Source organism: Mus musculus, chromosome 2, assembly GCF_000001635.26.
Source record: "Mus musculus strain C57BL/6J chromosome 2, GRCm38.p6 C57BL/6J".
NCBI classification, from domain to species: Eukaryota; Metazoa; Chordata; class Mammalia; order Rodentia; family Muridae; genus Mus; species Mus musculus.
In genome coordinates this window covers 36,379,199-36,390,003 of record NC_000068.7, presented here as the reverse complement: position 1 = coordinate 36,390,003, position 10,805 = coordinate 36,379,199, and the positions used below count along the sequence as shown (strand labels likewise).

General features: G+C 39.3%; 1 pseudogene; it reads right to left on the bottom strand.

Annotated features, from left to right (window-relative positions):
- Nucleotides 1-406: 406 nt before the first annotated feature.
- Nucleotides 407-872, bottom strand: Gm13430 (annotated as a pseudogene).
- Between the last annotated feature and the right edge of the window lie 9,933 nt (nucleotides 873-10,805).

Sequence of the window (10,805 nt, the reverse complement as noted above, 5' to 3'; positions counted from 1 at the left end):
TTAAACAACAAGACGCTTGACTTGAAGGGAAAACTATCTAGGATCATTTTGTTCAAGAGTAATTTATCCCTACTTAAAGACAGATTGCCCTACATGTAACAGCTACGTACAAAAAAGTTATAAAATTGTCCTTGGTTTTACAATGATAAATGAAAAACATTAAAATTCTCCAATCGAACAAGGTATGCAAGGATTTGGTGTTGTTGGGTTCTTTTGTTAAAACAATGAGAGCAAAATAACTTACTGGAATATAAAGATAAGAGCTGAATGAGCATGCCACTAATGGAGAAGGGGGTATTTTCACAAACCCAGTATTTTCCCCTAGACCATCTCCATCTGATGTCAACCAGAACAGAACATTGGCCTTTTAGTTTAAAAAAGGAAAAGAAAAAAAAGAGCACTATGCGTGTGCACATACACCAGTTACTTTATGTACAATAAAGAAATGGGGACAGGGAAATGAAAGAAGAGAGAAAACTATACTGTAGTAGTCAGGATATGGTGGGACCAAATTGTGGCTTTCTAATTGAGAATTTATTCTTTGTCTATAACAAAATTCTGGAGTAAAGTAGCAGGCTCCCTTTTTAGTAGACACCTCCAGTCTGCTGCTGGAACACATCAATCGTATCTTCATCCTCCATTTCCAACTGTGCAGGTGTGTCTGTTTCGTTGATTGGCTGCCCATCAAACCGGAATCTGATCTGCCTCGTTGACAAACCCTGCCGTTCACAATAGGCTTTCATTAGTTTACTAAGTGGTGTATGCCTCTTAATCTTAAACTGCACCACAGAACCATCCTGTCCCACCCCCTTCAAAATAATATGATTGTTGTTCTCAGTCTTGACTCCTTCCTTGGGTTTCTTGTTGGCCATGGAGCGCCGGAGTCTCCTCAGCTGCCGCTTCACAAAAGAGACACTGGTCTGCACTGAGGGAGCACACAAGCAGCACCAGGAGCTGCAGGAGGAGGCTGCAGCGGTGGACGAGGCAGAGGGCACGTGCACATGTGCGCTTCCCTCCCCCAGCCCTTGTATATATCTATTAAATCCATTTGTTTCATAACTTCTGTTAGTGTCCATGTATCTCTGTTTAGTTTCTGTTTCCAGGCTCTGTCCATTTGTGAGAGTGGGGTGTTGAAGTCCCACAGTATTGTTGTGTGACAAGCAATGTGTGCTTTGAGCTTTACTAAAGTTTCTTTAATATATGTGGCTGCCCTTGCATTTGGAGCATAGATATTCAGAATTGAGAGTTCATCTTGGTAGATTTTACCTTTGATGAGTATGAAGTGTCCCTCCTTGTCTTATTTGATAACTTTGGGTTGGAAGTCAATTTTATTTGATATTATTATGGCTACTCCAGCCTGTTTCTTACGACCATATGCTTGGAAAATTGTTTTCCAGTCTTTCACTCTGAGGTAGTGTCTGTCTTTTTCCCTGAAATGGGTTTCCTGTAAGCAGCAAAATGTTGGGTCCTGTTTGTGTAGCCAGTCTATTAGTCTATGTCTTTTTATTGGGGAATTGTGTCCATTGATGTTAAGAGAAATTAAAGAAAAGTAATTGTTGCTTCCTGTTATTTTTGTTTTTAAAGTTGGGATTCTGATTTTGAGGCTGTCTTCTTTTATGGTTGTTGAAGGATTGCTTTCTTGATTTTTCTAGGGTGTAGTTTCCATCCTTGTGTTGGTGTTTTGCCCTTATTATCCTTTGAAGGGCTGGATTCGTGGAAAGATATTGTGTGAATTTGGTTTTATCATGGAATACTTTGATTTCTCCATATATGGTAATTGAGAGTTTGGCTGGGTATAGTAGCCTGAGCTGGCATTTGTGTTCTCTTAGTGTCTGCATAACATGTGTCCAGGATCTTCTGGCTTTCATATTCTCTGGTGAGAATTCTGGTGTAATTCTAATAGGCCTGCCTTTATATGTTACTTGACCTTTTTCCCTTACTGCTTTTAATATTCTATCTTTATTTAGTGCATTTGTTATTCTGATTATTATGTGTCTGGAGGAATTTCTTTTCTGGTCCAGTCTATTTGGAGTTCTGTAGGCTTCTTGTATGTTCATGGGCATCTCTTTCTTTAGGTTTGGGAAGTTTTCTTCTATAATTTTGTTGAAGATATTTGCTGGCCCTTTAAGTTGGAAATCTTCATTCTCATCTATTCCTATTATCTGTAGGTTTGGTCTTATTGTGTCCTGGATTTCCTAGATGTTTTGAGTTAGAATCCTTTTGCATTTTGCATTTTGCATTTTCTTTGATTTTTGTGTCCGTGCTTTCTATGGAATCTTCTGCACCTGAGATTCTCTCTTCCATCTCTTGTATTCTGTTGCTGATGCTCGCATCTATGTTTCCTCGTTTCTTTCCTAGAGTTTCTATCTCCAGAGTTGTCTCACTTTGGGTTTTCTTTATTGTTTCTACTTCCCTTTTTAGGTCTTGGATGGCTTTGTTCAATTCAATCACCTGTTTGGTTGTGCTTTCCTGTTGTTCTTTTAGGGATTTTTGTGTTTCCTATTTAAGGACTTCTACCTCTTTAGCACTGTTCTCCTGTATTTCTTTTTTTTATATTATTATGTATTTTCCTCAATTACATTTCCAATGCTATCCCAAAAGCCCCCCATACCCCCCCCCACTGTATTTCTTTAAGTGAATTATTAGTACCCTGCTTGATGTCCTCTACCAACATCATGAGATATGATTTTAAATCTGAGCCTTGCTTTTCGGGTGTGTTAGGTTATCCAGAACTGGCTGAGGTGGGAGTGCTGGGTTCTGATGATGGTGAGTGGTCTTGGTTTCTTCTTAATAAGATTCTTACATTTGCCTTTCTCCATCTGGTAATCTCTGGAGTTAGTTGTTATAATTGTGTCTGGTTGGAGCTTGTTCCTCCTGTGATTCTGTTAGCCTCTGTCAGCAGTCCTGGGAGTCCAGCTCTCTCCTCAGTCTTAATGGTCAGCGTACTCTCTGCTGGCAAGCTCTCCTCTTGCAAGGAAAGTGCACACGCGTTCAGACCCGCCTCCTGGCTGAAGATGAAGGTCTGAAACAGGACCTGTCACAGAAGATGTATTGCCTCTACAGTGTGCATGCTCACTTGCACAGACTGTTCTCCAAGGGACACGGGACACAAGATGGCTCTCTCACCTGCTCTGTCAGACCACTCCCAGGCAGACACCTCTCCTCTGGCGGGAAAGGTGCCCCATGTCTGGAGCCCGAAACTCGGTTTGTCCCAGAAGCTGTGTCGCTCCTGCCTGTCCCGGAAGGTGTGTGTCACTTCTGCAGTCTGCACTCTCACCTGTGCAGACTGGTCTCTGAGGGACCCAGGGCCTAAGATGGCTCCGTCACCTGCTCAGGTGGTTGTTGGTAAAGTTTTTATCCTAATTGCTGGTTGTTGTTTTGTCCTATTGACACTCTCCTTTGCTTTACAGGAGCTCTGTGAGGTCTCATTCCTCTATTATTGATCTTAGAACCTAAGCCATTGGTGTTCTCTTCAGAAAATTTTCCCCTGAGCCCATGTGTTCAAGGCTCTTCCCCACTTTCACTTCTATTAGTTTCAGAGTATCTGGTTTTATTTGGAGGTCCTTGATCCACTTGGAATTGAGATTTTTACAAAGAGATAAGAATGAATCAATTTGCATTCTTCAACAAACTGATCACTAGTTGAGTCAGTACCATTTTTTGAATTTGCTTTTTCTCCACTGGATGGTTTTACCTGCTTTGTCAAAGATCAAGTTACCATAGGTGTGTGGGTTTATTTCTGGTTCTTCAATTCTTTTCCATTGATCTACCTGCCCATCTCAGTACCAATACCATACACTTTATATCACTATTACTCTGTAGTACAGCTTGAGGTCAGGGATGATGATTTCCCCAAAAAGTTCTTTTATTGTTGAGAACAGTTTTTGCTATCCTGAGTTTTTTGTTATTCCAAATGAATTTGGAAATTGCTCTTGCTAATTCTACGAAGAATTGAGTTGGAATTTTGATGGGGATTGCATTGAACCTGTAGATTGCTTTTAGCAAAATGTTCATTTTTAATGTATTTGTTCTGCCAATCCAGGAGCATGGGAGATCTTCCCATCTTCTGAGACCTTCTTCAGTTTCTTTCTTCAGAGACTTGGGGTTCTTGTTATACTGATCTTTCACTTGATTAGTTAGAGGTATTTTATATTATTTGTGACTATTGTTAAGGGTGCTGTTTCACTAATTTCTTTCTCAACTTGCTTATAATTTGAGTAGAGGTAGATTTGTTTCAATTAATTTTATATCCATCCACTTTGCTGAAGTTGTTTATCAGATTTAAGAGTTCTCTGATGGAATTTTTGAGGTCACTTATATATACTATTATATCATCTGCAAATACTGATATTTTGACTTCTTCCTTTCCAATTTTTATCCCTCTAACTTACTTTTGTTGTCGAATTGCTTTGGCTAAGACTTCAATTACTATATTGAATAGGTAGGGAAAGAGTAGACAGCCCTGTCTAGTCCCTGATTTTAGTGGTATTGCTTCAACTTTCTCTCCATTTAGTTTGATGTTGGCTAATCATTTGCTGTATACTGCTTTTACTATGTTTAGGTATGGACCTTGAATTCCTAATATTTCCAAGACTTTAATCATGAAGGGGTGTTGGATTTTTGTCAATTGCTTTCTCATCATCTAACAAGATGATCATGTGCGTTTTTTTCCTATGAGTTTGTTTATATAGTGGATTACATTAATGGATTTCCATATTTTGAACCATCCCTGCATCCCTGGGATGAAGCCTACTTGATCATGATGGATGATTGTTTTGATGTGTTTCTGGATTCAGTTTTTAAGAATACTACTGAGTATTTTTGCATCAATATTCATAAGGGAAATTGGTCTGAAGTTCTCTTTCTTTGTGGAGTCTTTGTGTACTTTAGTTATCAGAGTAATTGTGGCTTCATAAAGCAAATTGGGTCATGTTCCTTCTGTTTCTATTTTGTGGAATATTTTGAAGAATATTGGTATTAGGTCTTCCTTGAAGGTCTCATAGAACTCTTCACTAAACCCATCTGGTCCTCTGCTCTTTTTGGTTGAGGTGATATTAATGGCTGCTTTTATTATTTTAGGGGTTACAGGATGGTTTAGATCATTTATGTGATCCTGGTTTAATGTTGGTACCTGGCATCTGTCTAAAAAGGTGTCCATTTCATCCAGGTTTTCCAGTTTTGTTGAGTATAGGCTTTTGTAGTAGGATCTAATGATTTTTTGGATTTCCTCAGTTTCTGTTGATATGTCTCCCTTTTCATTTCTGATTTTGTTAATTAGGATACTGTTACTGTACCCTCTAGTGAGTCTGGCTAAGGGTTTATCTATCTTGTTGATTTTCTCAAAGAACCAGCTCCTGGTTTGGTTGATTCTTTGTATAGTTCTTTTTTTTCTACTTGGTTGATTTCAGCCCTGAGTTTGATTATTTCCTGCCATCTACTCCTCTTGGGTGAATTTGCTTCCTTTTGTTCTAGAGCTTTGAGATGTTCTGTCAAACTGCTAGTGTATGCTCTATCCAGTTTCTTTTGGGGGGCACTCAGAGCTATGAGTTTTCTTCTTAGCTCTGCTTTCATTGTATCCCATAAGTTTGGGTATGTTGTGGCTTCATTTTCATTAAACTCTAAAAAGTCTTTAATTTATTTATTTCTTTATTCCTTGATCAAGTTATCATTGAGTAGAGTATTGTTCAGCTTCCATGTATATGTGTGCTTTCTATTGTTTATGTTATTATTGAAGACCAGCTAAAGGTTTGCATTGAAAGAAATGCTGAAACTGTTAAGGGAATTGTTATTATTAAGGAGAAGCCTAACTTGCACTGTAATAAAGGGAGTTATGCCCTTGGAAAAAGACTCCACCCAGATACTCCTCCAACCTGTTAGGTAAAAGGCAGAATGGGTTTCCTGATCAACAACAAATATAAACCTCCACAAATGTGGCTCAAGGGGTACATAATCTGTACCTAACTGGCAGACCAACTTGTCAATGTCATCTACCATGACAAGGATGTCAGAATGAAGGGACCATGGAACCATTTTCTGAAGTGTCATTGAGACATTGAGGTCAGACAGTGTATTCCAGGGAGTACCTGTAAAGAGTCCCTGAGAAGCCCCTGGTTAAAGCTGTTAAATTGAAACCTAGGCAGTATTGGAAGCCCCAAAGTTGTTGAAAATGTTAATGCCATAGAATATCTGCCAATGGTACCTGCAAAGGGAAAATGCAGCCAATGGGAGAGGTGTATGATGCAGGCAACAAAGTTGGATGGACAAAACCATCAAAACCCCTTGATACCCAGCGTAAAGCTATAAGATCTGGAGTTCTTTACTGAGTTTGGGTCTTGTTTTGGTCTAGTATTTCCTCACTATGCCCTCGTCCCTCCCTTTGAGAATGATAATATATATCCTATGCCATGGTATGTTGGAAGTTTTTAATTTGCTTTCTGATTTTACAAGGAGATTCAAGGAAGAAATCGCCTTGAGTCTAAGAGGAAACTGAACTTTAAAACATTGTTGAGACTGTTAAAGATGATTGGTACATTTTTTTAAGTAGAACTAAATGCATGTTACATTATGATATGGCCTGAAGACTACTATGGAGTCCAAGGAGTGGAATGTGGTACTTCAAATGTTGACTGCCCCCATAGTCTCAAGCATTTAAATGCTTTGTAATATACAAATAACTGATACATTCCACAAATCAGATTTCAAACATGGTAAAGTAAATTTAGTAAGCCCATGTCACAGGAGTTCATGGACCTTAAAGGACAATGTTCTATTCTTTTTTTTAATGGTCATGTTGTTAAACTGCTTTCTACATATTTATATTTATATCCATAGATTATACTGCTCTCAACCTTGAACAGAGACGCTTTCTACAATGTAGTGGTTAATGCAGAGACTTATAACAGGCCAAAGTCCTGAGAATGACTTTGAGAGCTCATGTATAAATATGTATCTACATCAAACTCTCCTCAACCCGGACTCAGGGCATATCACTGAAAGGAGGACAGTAATAATATAAGAGCCAGAGGAAGATGGAGAAAGTTATTAAATGCTTTCTCCTAGATTTCATATGGCCACTGCACAATAGCTATCGTTGCCTTATCTGCACAAGGCTTATATAAGACCAATCTACTTAGAATCCCAGTATAGATAAGGGAGGGGTACCAGAGGTCCCACCCCTATCACAGTATCTATAGGCAGGTGATAGCTAATAAGGAAGGGTTATTTTTCTTTGCAAGTCTTACCACTGATAAATTATACATGTCACAGTAGAAGGTCCTACACCCTTGTGCACATGAGCAGTATTAATGGGACTCTGTGATAGAGACATTCCCTTCTTCACTAGAGGTACTGGAGGTAGGTAATGGGAAGTTGGTATGATCAAAGTACATGCAAACATGTATAAAATGTTCAAACAATAAATTCAAAACATTGTTTAATAAAAGAGAAAATAATCAAATTTGCATTAATAAAGAATGAAAAACTATTAAAAACAATGACTTCATGAAATTCACAAGCAAATGGATGGAACATGAAAATATCATCCTGAGTGGGGTAACTCAGTCACAAAAGAACACACACAGTATGCACACACTGTTAAGTGGATATTAGCCATCCCATATCCAGTCACCAAACCCTGGACACGATTGTGGGTGCTAGGAAGTGCTTGCTGATGAGAGAGCCTGATATGAGAAGAGTCTCCTGAGAGGCTCTGCCAGAGAAATACAGAGGCTTGCAGCCAACCATTGGACTGAGCACTGGGTCCCTGATGGAGGAGTGGGAGAAGGGACTGAAGGAGCTGAGGGTATTTGCAATCTCATGGAGGTAAGAACAACATCAACTGGCCAGACACCCCCCCCCAAGGAACTCCCAAGGACTGGAATACCAACCAAAGAATACACATGGAGAGACCCATGGCTCCAGCCACATATGTGGCAGAGGGTGGCCTTGTTCTATCAGTGGGAGGAGAGGTCCTTGGGCCTGAGGGTGTTTGATGTCCCAGTGTAGGGGAATGCCAAGGCAGGAAGAAGGGCATTAGTGGGTAGGTGGGGGAACACTCTCATAAAGGCAGAGAAGGGGGTATAGATAGGGGGCTTTTGAAGGGGAGACCTAGAAAGGAGAAAACATTTGAAATATAAATTTAAAAATCCATTTTTAAAAAATGAAATGATGTCACTTATAGGAATTTTAACTGCCTTGTCAGCCATAAGTGATTACTTACAAAGTCTTGGCCTTAGTGGAAAAGTACTAGTTTAGTTGAGATTTCTGTGGGAAAAGTTGAGGCCTCTGTAGGAAATTACTACTCCCAGTTAAGAACAAATAGCTATAGATCTTATGAACAGGTACCTAGCAACCCACACTGTTTTGTTCCTCCTGCTGAACTTTCTACCTAGCCAATATCCTGCTTTTGGGAGCAGGTGGTTTCCCCAGAAACAAAATGATTCTGCATCATCCCCCTTCCTAAATCTTGCTTCTATGTGTATAAAACATGCTTGGGAAAAATAAAATTTGTCAGCTTGATAAATCAGACTTGCTACCCATTCTTTGTGTTTCTTGACCCCATTCTCTCCACAGGTGGGTTCCTCAGACCCTATTTGACTGTCCCGCTGGTAGGGACAATAGGAAATGGGTTGAATTGGTGATTATTGTGTTAGATGGCCCAGACTTCCAAATACAAGCTTCACAAATTTTCTCTCATATAGAACTTTGAGAAATGGGGGGTGGGGAAGGCATGAAAGGAAAAAGGATATTCAAGAGTGTGGTGAGTAAATGGAAGCCAGTGTAATACAGGAGGTCACTATCCTTAAACCACATTATATACATTACAAAGATAACTTAAAACTCATCACTTTGAGGCCGGGCGTGGTGGTGCACGCCTTTAATCCCAGCACTTGGGAGGCAGAGGCAGGCGGATTTCTGAGTTCGAGGCCAGCCTGGTCTACAGAGTGAGGTCCAGGACAGCCAGAGCTATACAGAGAAACCCTGTCTCGAAAAAAAAAAAAAAAAACTCATCACTTTGAGACAGGCATGATGGTGGATGTCTTTAATCCCAGCACTCAGGAGACAGAGGCAAGCAGATCTCGATGAACTAAAAACTAGTCTGGTCTACATGAACTACATGATCCACAGGTTCTCTATGAAATAGATTCAGCCTATTCTCAGTGGCTATGGTGTTCATGGATTTCCACACCTGTGTCCAAGGCCACTTGGTAAAACCCTGACTCAAAAACAAATAAACAAAAAAATCATTTCATATAATTACTATATACTAGTAAAGAAATAATAGTTAAGACATTATCTTTAAGGGTAAAGAAAGCATAACTGACAAGGGACCAAAGGAACTTTAACACTTATATTATTGGTTTCTATCATTTAAACTAGTGCTTTTTTTTTTTAGAATTAATTTTTATTAGGTATTTTCCTCATTTACATTTCCAATGCTATCCAAAAAGTCCCCAATACACTCCCCCACGCCCCACACTCCCACTCCCACTTTTTGGCCCTGGCGTTCCCCTGTACTGGGGCATATAAAGTTTGCAAGTCCAATGGGCCTCTCTTTCCAGTGATGGCCGACTAGGCCATCTTTTGATACATATGCAGCTAGAGTCAAGAGCTCTGGGGTACTGGTTAGTTCATAATGTTGTTCCACCTATAGGGTTGCAGATCCCTTTAGCTCCTTGGGTACTTTCTCTAGCTCCTCCATTGGGGGCCCTGTGATCCATCCAATAGCTGACTGTGAGCATCCACTTCTGTGTTTGCTAGGCCCCAGCATTGTCTCACAAGAGACAGCTCCTGGGCATATATCCAGAAGATGTTCCAACCAGTAAGAAGGACACATGCTCCACTATGTTCCTAGCAGCCTTATTTATAATAGCCAGAAGCTGGAAAGAACCCAGATGCCCCTCAACAGAGGAATGGATACAGAAAATGTGGTACATTTACACAATGGAGTACTACTCAGCTATTAAAAGGAATGAATTTATGAAATTCCTCGGCAAATGGATGGACCTGGAGAGCATCATCCTGAGTGAGGTAACACAATCACAAAGGAATTCACACAATATGAACTCACTGATAAGTGGATATTAGCCCAAAAACTTAGGATACCCAAGATATAAGATACAATTTGTTAAACGCATGAAACTCAAGAAGAATGAAGACCAAAGTGTGGACACTGTGCCCCTTCTTATAATTGGGAACAAAACACCCATGGAAAGAGTTACAGAGATAAAATTTGGAGCTGTGAAGAAAGGATGGACCATCTAAAGACTGCCATATCCAGGGATCCATCCCATAATCAGCATCCAAATGATGACTCCATTGCATACACTAGCAAGATTTTGCTGAAAGGACCCAGATAAACTAGTGCTTTTTAAATTAATATTTTAATAGGATTCATAAAAATGCCACATAAATGAATATATATGATATATAATATATAGTATAAACTTTATGGTGCAAAATTACATGCACATATATTTTAATTGTGATTGCTGTGATTATATTATTTTTCTTAGAAGTTATCTCAGTTTTTATAAGTATAAATTCACATTTCAATGACAAGATAATGGCTCAAAATTCAGAAATGTCCAAGTGGTACACTAGTCTAAGGACTCAACTTCACATATAATAGTCTGAGAAGCACATCTATTAAAATTGCTAGTGTAGCAGAAGAACACTAAGATATCTCTACTTGAATCTCTTTCTTCATAATAATCACTAGATATAAAAAATATCTCAGAGTAATTGGCTACCATTAATGAAGCTTAATATGTTTGTCATGGAAGTTTTCCAAGTAAAAAAAGTCA